The 13749-nt window shown below is 41.8% G+C and overlaps 1 protein-coding gene across 8 annotated transcripts in view; it reads right to left on the minus strand.

The window, feature by feature from the left end:
• TTC7B (tetratricopeptide repeat domain 7B) overlaps positions 1-13749 on the minus strand; it is a 240435-nt gene that overhangs the window by 72946 nt on the left and 153740 nt on the right. The window lies entirely within an intron of this gene.

A 13749-nucleotide genomic window follows, 5' to 3' on the forward strand; every position in this document is an offset into this window, starting at 1 on the left:
CCCCACCCCCATGAGACACAGACTCAACAGGATTCCTCGAGCTTTTGCCATATGCCCTCCCATCTTCCTGCCTGCGCTCACGGTGCTCCCTCCGCCTGCCTGAAGTCCCCTCCCCAGCGCCCCTCCTACTCTACCTGTGCAAGTCCCACCGTCTGACATCTCCTATGACTCACCCCCCGCCCCCCAGGCAGCATCTAGCTCCTTCCTCATCTCATCTGTATAAAATATTTTTTGTAATCTGTTTACTCACCCCATAATTTGTACAGCTGACTACCTACATGTCAGTGTGCCTGATAATGAACTTGAATTTGTTCATCCTTTTGTCAATCATTAAAAAAATGCCTATTATGCCCTTGAGGCCACAAAGGGGAATAAGACATGGTATCTTTCCCCAGCAAAGCTCACAGTCTAGTGTTACATACACATATGTGATGAACACAAACAGACATATGGACAAGGTTCTCTGGCAGCACAAAAGGAAGGAGACAGGGTCTGCCTGGGGGGTCATGCAAGACAGCCGAGAAGTAGGACTTTCACAGTTAGGGTGGGAGGGGTCCTGGGGAGGGGCCTTCCAGGCAGGCAGATGGACTATCTCGACAAAGGCAGGAGCGTCCCGTGCACTCAAGGAATGGTGTCTGGAGTCTGGCATATAAGGCTGGGGCCCGAGAAGAAGCTAAAAGGGTAGATATTGCTTAATTCTGAAATCTAATACGCCTCACTAAGCTTTCTGATGAAGAACTGTCCATGAAAATAAACTAGGAAAGTTTAGAGAAATTCTAAAGTAATAATTCCCTCCAATCTTATCTGGCAGTATAAACAATGTGCTCATTAAGTGCATCAAGGAGGAAACACGCATATTAATAAACAAAACCCTCACTAATTAGCAGATCCGTAAATGCTGTATTCAAGGCAACTGATTCAGAAAGAACATCACGGGAACCTTGAACGTTTGGTATTTTGTGCTGATCTGTGTTTGTGTGCTCTTGGGCTCAGCATGCCAGGGACCTGTCTTTGTTTATCTGCTGAATGTAGGCTGGGATGCAAAACAGCTGTGTAGAAAACGCATGTGGTATTTGCCCACGTGGGGCAAATGGCCACAGGGGACTTGGATACCGCCCACATCTCTCACTTCCCGAGAGCCTGACCTGAGAGCTGGAGTGGGGCGGGCTGCCAAACACCTGAAGGGAAGTGTCACCACTTTGTCACCAGGTACAAGTGACAGTACATCAGGCAGGGGTGGGGAGGAGGTAGGTATGCTCAAATGAAATTTTAAATTGAGAAGATGGCTTGGCAGCCACAGATCAGATGGTGAGAGAAAAGAGATGTGCCCCAAGCACATGGTGATGAGGAGGAGCGGTGGAAATCTGAAGCCAGATGAGTCAGCTGGGAACAAAGTCAGACAGGACCGAGCGGCAGCCGGTCACGGAGAGGATGTTCCCAACACCTCTAACCCACCCCTCAGAGGGGGACGAGGGGCTGCTCTCAGGTTTCGGTGGGGCTTTCGTGAAGGAAATCCATCTCAGGTCCTTGTTACCAGCATTTCTCACGTCCTGCTGGTCTTGGAGCCCTTGCTCTCCTGGCCGGGTTTCCAAAGCAGCCCAATCCCAGGAGGTGGTGTTCTCTGCAAAAAGCAGCCTCTGATCCGGGGCTGAGTCACTGTCACTGGAGATCAATGCCACGACTGGCCTGCGAGCTGCCCGGCCTGACGCAGCTCCACAGGCCCGGTCACCACCAGGCGAGCCCATGATGGTGGGGTCGCAGCTGCGCAGGCCCCAGAGCTGAGGCTACCAGCCCCCTGAGGACCCTCTGGCAACAGCTGGAAGGGATGGGGGGGTGGTGGTGTGGAACCAGTCACGTGACTGCTTCCATTAGATATCAAACATTGCTTGGTGGGGGGGGGGTCTCACTAATGGTGATTGTTCAGTAAATGTCACCTGAATGAATGATCTGTATACTCAACTATTACACAGGAAATACACAATTCCTTTGATCATCTGGCTCACCTAATTGCTGTATTGACGTGCTGTTCATTGACTCATTAGAAAAAATATAGATTTTTCCAATTAACCCAGCCCTGGAAAAGGCCTTGAGAGGTCCTATAATGCTTTACTGCTCAAGAGCGTGGTTGGGACAAGCAGCCTCTGCATCCCCTGGGAGCATGTGAGAAATGCACAAAGTACACACCACTCTAGACCCAATGGGTCAGAATCTTCATGTAACAAGAGTCCTAGGTGACTTGTGCAAACTTAAGTTCAAAAAGCACCACTCTACTTCGTAACTCTCCATCTTAGCCTTCATATGGTCTGATTTTTTTAAAAAAAGACATCCAAGGAAAAGAGTTCCCATAGTCCCTACACTTAGGCAATTCTACCTGTGTTTATTTCATTCCAGTAAGGATTTTGAGGGTATTTTATTCTTAAATTCAGTGGCAATTCTGATCAACCACCTACATTAAGCTCACAAATGAAGGCTACCCCCACCTGTGGTCTTGAACCTTCCTTTCCTTCTGGAGAGATTCTCTGGAGGGCTTTCTGGTGGATGTGCTATAACCCTGCCCAGGTCCTTCCCGAGCCTCTCCAGTGAGGGGCAGCGTACCATTCACATTGTCACCCACATAAAGGGCACGTCCTGAGTCTGCAAAGCACTGGATAATCATCCACTGCCCTTGGGGGTCCTCCTCTTCAGGGCTGGAAAACTCAAACGTCTTCCAGAACCAAGCAAGTAAACAGGAGCTGAGCTCGGGATCTCAGGGAGTGTTTGGAGTCCTGCCTGCCTAGCCTGAAGATAATCAAATCCAGACATCTTTGAAATGTGCATTGACCTCCTGGAATTCTAAGAGATGTCTGCTCACAGGCTGCCAGACAGAAACCCTTTGTCTACAAGTTTTAAAGGGATCAAATCTGAGTGCCTGGTTTCCTTTACAAAACCCCCAAGTGCACGCTGACTCCGGCTGGCTTTGCTAACAGGACCACCAAAGGAGGGTTTGGAGAGCATGCACTCTTGCTATGAGTGCATCTTCTCCAGGAACGAAGCCCTGCCGAGCGACTGGCACAGGTGGCTCATGGGCAAACTTCTGTCTGGGAGTTTTTACCACCGAGGAAGTTCTTGAAATCTGACCACTTTCAGGGCCCGTGGTTACCGTGGAAGGAGACGCCGCACAGGGTGCTGGCAGGTCTGGGGGGACATTCAGCACGGCTCCCGGTCGCCGTGAGCCTGACCCCAGCTCAGGCTCCCAGATCTGCTGGTTCCTGGAACATTGACACCACGCTTGTTCAGCAAAAAAAAGCATCAGGGTCAGACACCTCGCTCTGCAGGACTTAGCAGCCCCTCATCCCGGGCTGGGAGGCTGCTCGGAGTGACGGTGCTGGGGACGGTCCTGCCGTCGCTTCTCGGTAGCCTGATCCCGCCGCCTCCTCATGACCCGCAGGGCCTCCGGCTCGATCCCGTATCAGTTACACTCTGCTTCTCATTTCAGTCAAAGTGTCAACAATCTGGAATACTCCCCCATCCTCCTCACGATATTTTTAGAACAAACAAACAACTGACATATTTAGCTGAAATAAATCACCCCAAGAAACCCCAGTTTGGCTCATTTTTCGCTCCCACTTCAGCTATTAATCTCAACTCCGATTAGCGTCCTGGAACCAGCACCTAAGCCAGAAACGACCAGGACAGGCTGACCTGAGAACATGTGTGGCATCACACTGCCCAGACTTGGGAGACCTCCTCCCATGCCTGAGTGTGACATTTTCATGAAGGGAGCCCTTTCATTCAGTGCTATCCACAAAGCAGCAGTCAGGATGGTTTCCTGTGCACGGTCTGACCGGGTGGAACGAGGGGCTAACGGGGTGCAGAGCAGCAGGGGGCCGAGAACCTGCCCCCCGCTCTGGTGAGCGATTCGGTGAGCAAGTGCCTTGGGCCCGGTGAGCCCTCTGCTATATAAACGTGTAAACAGGAAAAATTTGAAAAAAAGTTTTCCATTTAACTACCCCAGCTCTAACAAGAAATAACCTATTCTGTCTGAACCACAAAGCCATTGGTCATCTCTAAAATCGTGAGGGGGTGAACCAAGAGCAGATCTACTGACAGGCCACTCCCCAAAAGCCATCTCTGCAGGATTTATTTCTGACTCAGCTGCCACGGCCTGGATCTCCCCACGTTCCCACGTCTGAGGATGGGAGCTCAAGAAGAAAAGGTGCACTGGGGGCCCTTTTCAGGGATAAAGGCAGATGCCAAAGAGTGGGGATCCTACAATCACCTAGACCTAGAAGGAAGAGGGCTCAGCCCGATGAGACACAGACTCTAAGGAAGCCATGAAGTTCTGTAATTTAGAAATGGCAGCCTCCACCCAAAGTCAAGAAGGGCGCCAGAAAGGAAGAGAGCAGCCGGGTGCTGCGAAGCTGGCCAGCTCTGTGGGACCAGAGGTGGATGAGGCATCCCGCCAGGATCCCAGGCTGAATGGAGCCACGGGTCCTTGCACAGAACCTGCTGCCATGAATCCTGGCCCGTTTTATCCACATTCTCTCTTTACCTTCTCTGTGTTCTCACGTAGCACATCATGAGGTTTGGTACACACTTGGCAGAAAGCGGGCTCTCTAACCCTTCACTGGAGGGATGTTTAAAGGAGAGCAAGTCTGACCATCTGCAGGTGGGTGATGCATTCCCCACCAGCTGTTTTCGGCTCAGGATTCCCACAAGAATGCTTAGGAGATAAATTTGAAGATTCTTTTCTTGCTCTCCTTTAGCTCTCAGGTGTTTTTGTTTTGTTTGTCATTAACTTAAAATGCAAAGACCACTACAAATGAACTGGCATTCAACTGTACTTGTACTACTTGAGGTTTTTTCACAGTTGGCCGGGTAACTAGCAGGAACTGTATATGACCCCTGAAATAAGTAGACATCTTCATTTTATCATCTAGCGGAACTTGGCAGAGTGAAAGCGGAAACAGACACTAGACGAAACACAGGTAAACATGCTTAGCTATGAACTAAGGCCTCTAGGCTGCTCAGCAGGGTCGTCAGTGTACAAACGCGTAGTAATGTTTGCAGCAAGCCAAGCTCTGGGTTAGGGGCTGGGGATCCAGAGATCTCCAGGAAACACCCCGCATGAATTCTGAAGACGATACGCCATACTTTGAATGGTGGGATGAGATATCTAGGAGAACCTGAGACATTGTAAATGAAAGCACTGAAATAAATAAACCTTCTGCATGCCACCATCGGGGACGGATGGCTCTGGGGTGGCTGCCCTGGCCTGGCTTCTCCCAGCAGCCGGGCCTTCAGACAAGCTCTCTTCCCAGGCGGACAGGGAGACAGGCGTGCATAACTGGAACTCTGTATCCACTAAGTACTCTACTTTGTCTCTATGATTTTGACTACTCTGGAAACCTCATCTAAGAGTACTCATACAGTATTTGTCCTTTTGTGGATGGCTTGTTTCTCTAGCATAACGTCCTCAAGGTTCATCTATGTTGCAGCATGTCAGAATTTCCTTCTTTCTTTCTTTTCTTTTTTTAAGAATTTCCTTCTTTTTTAAAAGCTGAATAACATTCTGTTTTATGTATGGACCAGATTTTGCTTATCCATTCATCCATCCATGGACACTTGGGTGATTTCTACCTTTTGGATATTATGAATACTGCTATTATGAACATGAGTGTACAACCTCTGTTCGAATTCCTTCTTTCAGTTCTATTGAGTATTTACCCAGAAGTGGAACTGCTGGATCATACAGTAATCTATTTTTATTTTTTTGAGGAACGGCCACACTATTTTCCAAAGCAGCTGCATCATTATACATTCCCACCAGCAGAGCACAAGGGTTCCGGCTTCGCCACATCCTCTCCAGCACCTGTTAGTATCTGGGTTTTTTTTTTTTAAATAATAGTCATCCTAATGGTATCTCATTGTGGTTTTGATTTGCATTTCCCTAATGATTGGTGATGCTAAGAATATTTTCATGTGCTTACTGGCCATTTGAATATCTACTTTGTAGAAATGTCTATTTAAGTCCTTTGTCCACTTTTTATTCAAGTTCTTTTGCTGCTGTTGTCGTGGAAAGTTGATTTTAAATAAGCTACTGTACCACTGAATCCACTCCACTTTGTTCTGTGGTGTCTTTTAGGCTGTCACCCACTCTCCTTTGCCCAAAGATCCCCTCCTCAGCTTGTATCTGAGGAACAGGCATCCCTGGGTTGGTTACCTTGCACTCATCCCTCCCAGACATCCTTCAGGTTTCCAATGAATCATTTCTCCAGTTTAATAAGACGAACAGCCTCTTTCCTTGTGGTCCAACTTTCTATCAAATGCAAATTTAATAGGCATGTTCATTACTCCATCACTCAGCTCAGACATAAAAATAGCCCATAACACCTGGCCTCTCAGTAATCACTACATCAAAACATTACTCAATATGATATTTCAACGTAAACTGAGTTTCTCTGAGACTATGTGTGTTAAGTGAGACAGACTGAGAAAAAGGCACAATCTTACTTGCCAAGTAATGTTTTTTTTAAACCAGGTATATATACTCCACTCAAGAAAAGAATGATCCTCATCGAGTTTTCTGGTTTATTGAAGAGATTAACAGAGGATATAGGATAAAAATCCTGTTCATCTGGATTGTTAGCTTGAAGAGAGCATAAATTGCCTTTCTCTTGTCCATGGCGGCATGCTCAACACCTCACACGGCAACTGGAATGTGGGAAGAACGCAATGCTTCAAAGGCACAGAGCACAGAGGCCAAGGCCAGGATGCCTGGGTTCAAAGCATGACTCTGCCACTTACTAGGTACACAACTAGACAAATCACTAAACCTCCCTATGCCTTAGTTTCCTTATGTGTAAAATGGGGATGATAATGCTACCAATCTTTGATGGTTTCATGATGATTAAATTAGTTTAAAATATGTGAAGTGCTGATAGGAGTTGCCTGTCACAAAGCACTGCATAAATGCTAGTGGTTATTATTGCTAAATGAGTGAACAAATGGATGAATGAATGAATGAACGTTATATATGTTCATTTCTTTCCATACAGTTAGTTCCTGTTGATGTAAAAAGCAGCATGATTGTCTGAAAAAAATCTGTTTCCACGGGTACGAGAATAGAAGACCACATACAGAAGAAAAGATTGTTTTCCAATCTGGTGACTTGAGGATTTGTTTCAACACCTGATATATCAAAGTCATGGATCAGAAAACACCATAATGATCCCACTTCTATTTTTATCTTTTGAGAGGTTTCAAAATTTACTTTTTGTGCTTTGTGGTAACATTTGATGGTTTCTTAAGTGTGTTGTTCATTTGATGACCTCTCTGAGAGCCAGAGAATAAGTGCCTGTATGTGTTCTACTTAAGTAGGAAAGAGTAAAGTTCAAATCAACTAAAAATCTGTAATTAGGAAAGTTGTACAACCACAGTTTGTCTCAGGGCAAGAAAATACACCCTGGTGTGGCTGCCTTTAGCAGCCATTGGAAGGCTTGCTGAATTAGAATAAAATATCTCAGTTATACTAATGTTCTCAAATGTGCCACCATTGGTATGATACTATCTAGTATATTTTCCAGAGAGAAAAGTAACAAACTGTCAGTTCTCATTGCGATATTTTATCTAAAAAATGAATAATCCCATGGCAGAAACACGAAGTCTGTGAGGGCCTGACCAAGCCCTGGCCAGGCTGTCTTTAGGAGAAACAATTGTTCCCAACATCACCTGGCATCTACTTCTACATTCTTGGGCCAATGAGGAAAATTACTAAGTAAAATACATTAATCAATTAGGAAATTTTTGCAAAGCTCTATTTTAAAAGAAGAACGATCGAGGCTCTTATACCAAGTATAAGAGATAGTGAATCTATCAGAATCTGTGAACACTGTTCAATATAAAAATGTGTACTTTGTTAAATTTTATTTTGGAAAAAACTTACAGTGTGTTAGAGATATTTAATACATAATCAGCAAATACTAATTTTTCATCCTTTTGTTTAGGCATTTAATAGTTAAAGGGTTTAAAAAAACAAGTTTTCAACAGAAGAAAAAGGCAGTATTAGAGGAACAAAAAAGACAAGACACATACAGAAATGTCAAACATACATTCAACCATCATTAATTATATTAAATGTGAATGGACCAAACACTTGACACAAAAGGCAGAACTTATCAGACTAAACAAAAAAAGCAAGATCCAATGATATGCCAGCTATAGGAGAAGGAATACTGGAAGAAATAATGGCTGAGAATTTTCTAGAAATGATAATACAAACAAGACCAATCCACAGTTTTAAAAAGTCCCAAGCAGGATCTACTCTTAGCTGTATCACAGTGAAAATGCCAAGCATCAGCAAGAATGGCAATGAAAGCAGCCAGAGAGAAAAGACAGATGACATTAAAATGAACTGAAATTAAACCAAAGGTTGACTTCTCAACAACGACAAAAGGAGCAAGATCACTGTGCTGTGAGGAAATGTGAGCCTAGAATCATAGATCTAGTTTGAAAATCTCTTTTGAGAGAAAGGCCAAATACAATTTTAGACACAGGTTGAGAAAGTTTGCCAACAACAGACCCTTACTAAAATTTCTAGGGTAATCACTAAACAACAACAACCAAAATAGAATGTTTCTTTTCCAAATTAGTAAAGGAAAAATATGTAATAAAACATAATTATTTAAAATAGGAAAGGAGAGGATAAGATATGAAAAGAGAGCAGGACAAATAGAAAACACAAATGAAGTGGGAGACACTAATACAAATATGTCGCTATTTACAATAAATGGAAATGAACTAAATGTTCCAGATCGACTGTCAGCCTGAGTTAAAAAAAAAAAAACAGCTATATTTAATGAATACAAGAGTGAATCTAAAATATAAGAATATAAAAAGTTCAAAGAATGGAAAAAGATATTCCAAGCACACACACACACAGTATGTGTGTATACACGTATATGTACACATATACATGGCTATTTGTATGTGTAGGTATGTGTCCATCATACAAAAGAGACTTTCAGGCAAAATGCTGAAACTACATATGCAACTACTTACATATTGATAAAAGGTTGAATTTACTAGGAAGACATAGCAATTCTAAATTTAAATGTACCTAATAGCACAGCTTTTAAAATATATAAAGCAAAAATTGCTTTAACTATGGGTAAAACAGGACAATCAATCTACCCATCAGAGGTAGTTTCAATATACCTCTGCTCAGAAACTGAGACATTAAGTAGAAAAAAAAAAAGAAGAAGAAAAAAAAGATCTGAAAAGCACAGTTGATAGCTTAACGTAATAAAATATAAAAAAATTTACCCCCAAATGCAGGAAACATTCTTTTTAAGCACACGTGAAATATTTATAAGTAGTGACCACATGCTGGGCCATAAAACAAGTCTCAACAAATTTCAAACTTATATTGATTATAGTCTCTGAACACAATTCAATGAAGTTAAAAGCCCATTGACAAAAGATAAGTTTAAAAAAACCCATATATTTTTAAATTATAAAATACAGTTCTAAAATAATTAATTCATCAAAAAATAATAATGGAAATTTAAAAATATTTAGAACTAAACAATAACAAAAATTTCACATATTGAAACTTGTGGTTTATAGTTAAAGCAGTACATAGCGGAATATTTTATCTTAAATGCTTATGTCAGAAAATAAGAAAGGCAAAATACTAATGAACTAAACATCCAACTTAAAAAATTAAGAAGGAAAGCCAACTAAAACAAAACAGAACAAAGTCTAAGAAAATAGGAGAAAAGAAATAATAGAAGGACAGAAATTCATAAAAGAGAAAGTAAATATACGGTTGAGATGATAAAAAAAACTAAAGGTTCTTTGAAAAGATCAATGTTTCAGACAGTTTTCTGGCAAGACTGTTCAAGACAAAAAAAAAGGCACATTAAACAGCATGAGGAATGAAAAAGACTTAACCACAGATGCTGTATGACAATAAATAATTTAAAAACATTATAAACTACTCTATGGCAATAAAATTTAGAACTTAGATTAAATGGGCAAATTCTTAAAATATATATAGTATATTAAACATAGCTTAATAAAATAAGAAGTAGAAAAACCTGAATACACTATAATCATTTTTAAAAAGCATCAGAAGTCCTTCCATGGAAAAAAGACCAGTCCCAGATGGTTTTATAGGCAAATTCTACTCAAACTTATTATTCTAGGAACAAATAATTCAAATCTTACACAAAGATTCCAAAACACACAAAAAAGAACTACTCCAACTCATTTTATGAGGCCGGCCTAACCTTGATGCCAAAACCTGACAAGGATATAATGAGAAAGGAAAATTACAAGTTATTTCACACATGAACATAAATGTAAATGTTCTTTAAAAAACTAGTAAATTGAATCCATTAAAAAACTAATAGATCATGATCATGTTGGGCTTATTCCAAGAATGCAAGGTTAATTTAACATTTAAAAATATCAATTAATATAACATTCACAGATTAAAGGAGTAAAATCATATAATCATCTCAATAAATACTGAAAAAGCATTTGACAAAATTCAATATCAATTCATGATGAAAATAAAAACTCTTAGCAAGCCTTCTCGGAAGAAGGAAATTTCCCTAAACTCTTAAATAGAGGTTTAAATAGAAAAGCATGGAATTTTTTTCAGGTAACTAGGAATAAACCTAGTAAACATCAGCAAAATCTTTATAAAGAAAATTATAAAGCTTCATTTAAAAAGTATTTTCTAAAGGCCTAAATAATTAGAGATATCTAATTTCCCCCAAACTAAGCTATTAGATTAAATGTAATTCCAATCAAAATCTCAATGGATGTTTTCGGTGGAACATGAAAAGCCAATTTGAAAATTTATATGAAGGCTCAAAGGCCTGAGGGCAGCCAGGATATCCCTGAGGACCAAGTTACAGGGGTGGACTGACCTCATGTATAATAAAGATGTAAGAATGACGACAGAGCGGCAATCACACAGAGATGGGCACCCTGAACCAATGGAACCAAGTGGAAAGCTCACAAGCAGCTCCTCACACAGATGGACATTTGGTTTAAGACAAAAGTGGCTCTGGGGAGAAACCGCAAAAGGAATCTTTTCAATACATGTTGCTGGACAATTGGGTATCCACATGGGAAAAAATTACCCTGGGTCCCTTACACCTCACATACATAAAACAGTCAATGCCAGATGGACTCCTAGCTTCAAGGATGAAAGATAACATGAGAGAGCTTGAGATGATAAGTTAGGAAAGGTCTCTTAAATCATATCAATCATATCCATGGTCTCTATCCATGGATATGATTGATACATTCAACTATACTTTAAAATTAAGAACTTCTGTTCATCAAAAGATATCATTAAGAGAAAGTAAAGACAAGACACAGATTGGGAGAAGATTTTTACAACACATAACCAACAAAAGCATTTTTAATCATAACATAAAGAAATCTTACAAATTAGTATGAAATGGACAACCCGATTAGAAAAGAAGAAAGACTTCTATATGTGCTTCATAAAAGAGAAAAGCTAAATGACCAATAGACACATGAAAAAGGTGTTCAACCTCATTAATAATGAGGACATGCAACTTAAACTCACAGTGTGATACCATTAACCAGCAACCAACAAGTCTGAGGGCACCAAGTGTTGGTGTCTGGAGTTGCATGGGCCCTTGGGCACTGCTGCTGGAGATGTAAACGGACACAACCACTATGGAAAACAGCTTGGAATTATTTGGTAAAACTGAAGATACACGCATCCTATGACTCAACAATTCCGCTCCTAGGTGTCTACCTGACGACATGCTTGCACACGGGCACCAGGAGGACTGTGCAAGGAATTTACAGCAGCATCATTCGTGTAACAGCTGAAAACTGAAAACAACCCACATATCCGCTTACGGTAAACTAGAAAAAGAAATCTTGGTATATTTATACAATAAAGTACTATTCGTCAGTATAAATGAATAAATTGCTGTTGTATGCAAGAAGGATGGCCCTCAGGAACACAATGTTAAGCAATGAAAGCGAGTGGTGTAAGGAGATCATTAAAAACTTTTTTTAGAATTCGGGATGGTGGTTAACCTGTGCGGGGAGAGGTCAGGGAATAGGACAGCAGGAGTGCACAGGAAATTCACAGGCAACATTAATGTTCTTTTTCTTAAGTTAAGAAGCGGGTATACATAGGTTAGTTGTATTATTATTTTAAATAGATTTAATAAATAGTCTTTTGCTTCTACTCAATATTTAATCTTCTTAAAGGATTCTAAAATATTACATTTGAAGATACTGTATCAGTAGTAATAATATTAATATGAATGCCTCTCAATTACTGAGTGATCACCATGTATGAATGCTTTCAATGCACTGGCCAGGACAGCTCACTGCCCCTGGGGGAGCAGCTGGTCTCTCCAGGGTTACCCGTCCTTACTGTCACCATGAAGTGATAAAAGATGGTGCTTAAGTATCTTGAATAAATTTAACGGAGGCCAAAAAGCTCTGTAATTCTCCGCATCAGGCTAAGAGGCCAGTGAAATCACTTCTTGGTTCAACGGTCGGACAGGCCTGACCCTAGCAGAGGGCAGGGGCCGAGGGAATATCCACTACATACTCAGTCTGTGGTAGGTTATGGTTGCTGGGACACGAGAGACACGAGGACATCCCAGGCTTCCGAGAGTCTGCAGCTCTGCTGGAGACAAGCTTGTCACAAACATACGGATAATGCTACATGGCAGTTGGGACAGGTGCCCACGTAATCTTGTTTAGGTTGGTGTTGAAATGTTTTAGCCAGGTTGGGAAGAAACCATGGGACCCGCTGACTATATCTGGCCCCAACTTTTAATAAAGTATTCTTGGGAGGAAGAAGTTTCCCATCACAAAGGAAGAAATACAAATATTTAAAAAGCAAGCAAGTCATCAGAGGCTCTCAGCCCTGCTGCCATATGCTTTGCTTTTTTGAGCTTACAGCTTAACATTAAAATAACAGGCTCGCATTCCTCAAATACCTCTACTGCTGTTCCTTACTTCTACTACTTGAAAAGGCTGTCAGCTGCTGTCACTTGGAGGCATTACCATATTAGCCACCACTGTTTACTGCTTACTGTGCGGTGTGGCTGTTAGTTTAATAAGCCTCCTCTCCTCTCAGATGACACCCCAGGCTGTCTACGCAAGAGCCACGTGCTGGAATCCAACATCTAACATCTAACAAACATCCAATGAAGGTGCTGGGCTTGGGAGGCAGGAGCAGCCACTTTACAAGAGTATTGATGAGAGAAACTGAATTCAGTTGCATCAGGCTCTACTTTACTGAGGGGTAAAGGGCCGAGTATTTTTGAAAGTGCTTTAACCACTTGACGGTTCCACGGGCTAACCAGCTCTGGATAAAATCCAGAAATGTACTCCGTGGGCATTTTGAGATGTATTCCGTGAGCAAGCGGCAAAGCTCTTTAATTCACTCTGCATAAATAGCTGAACCTACAAGAGAAATCTCTAGTCAGAGGTTTCCTGGATTATAATGAGAATTTTCTCGATGGGGAGAAAAGAAGTGCCCTTTTCACTTGAAGACAAAGAAATGTTTGTAATGGAAATGTGTGAACCAATTTTCCGAGGGGAGTTTGCTGAGACACACTGATTAAAACCACAGTGAGGTGATGAGGCAGAGAAATAAAGCCAAGGCCGATCCACTTAAAATTTGCATTATTTCTGGAAGTGGAGAGAGCCCGCCTTCCCTTCTCCCCCTGCCCCAGGCCGCCCCCGCCT

This window comes from Balaenoptera musculus, chromosome 2 (assembly GCF_009873245.2).
Source record: "Balaenoptera musculus isolate JJ_BM4_2016_0621 chromosome 2, mBalMus1.pri.v3, whole genome shotgun sequence".
Classification (NCBI taxonomy): domain Eukaryota; kingdom Metazoa; phylum Chordata; class Mammalia; order Artiodactyla; family Balaenopteridae; genus Balaenoptera; species Balaenoptera musculus.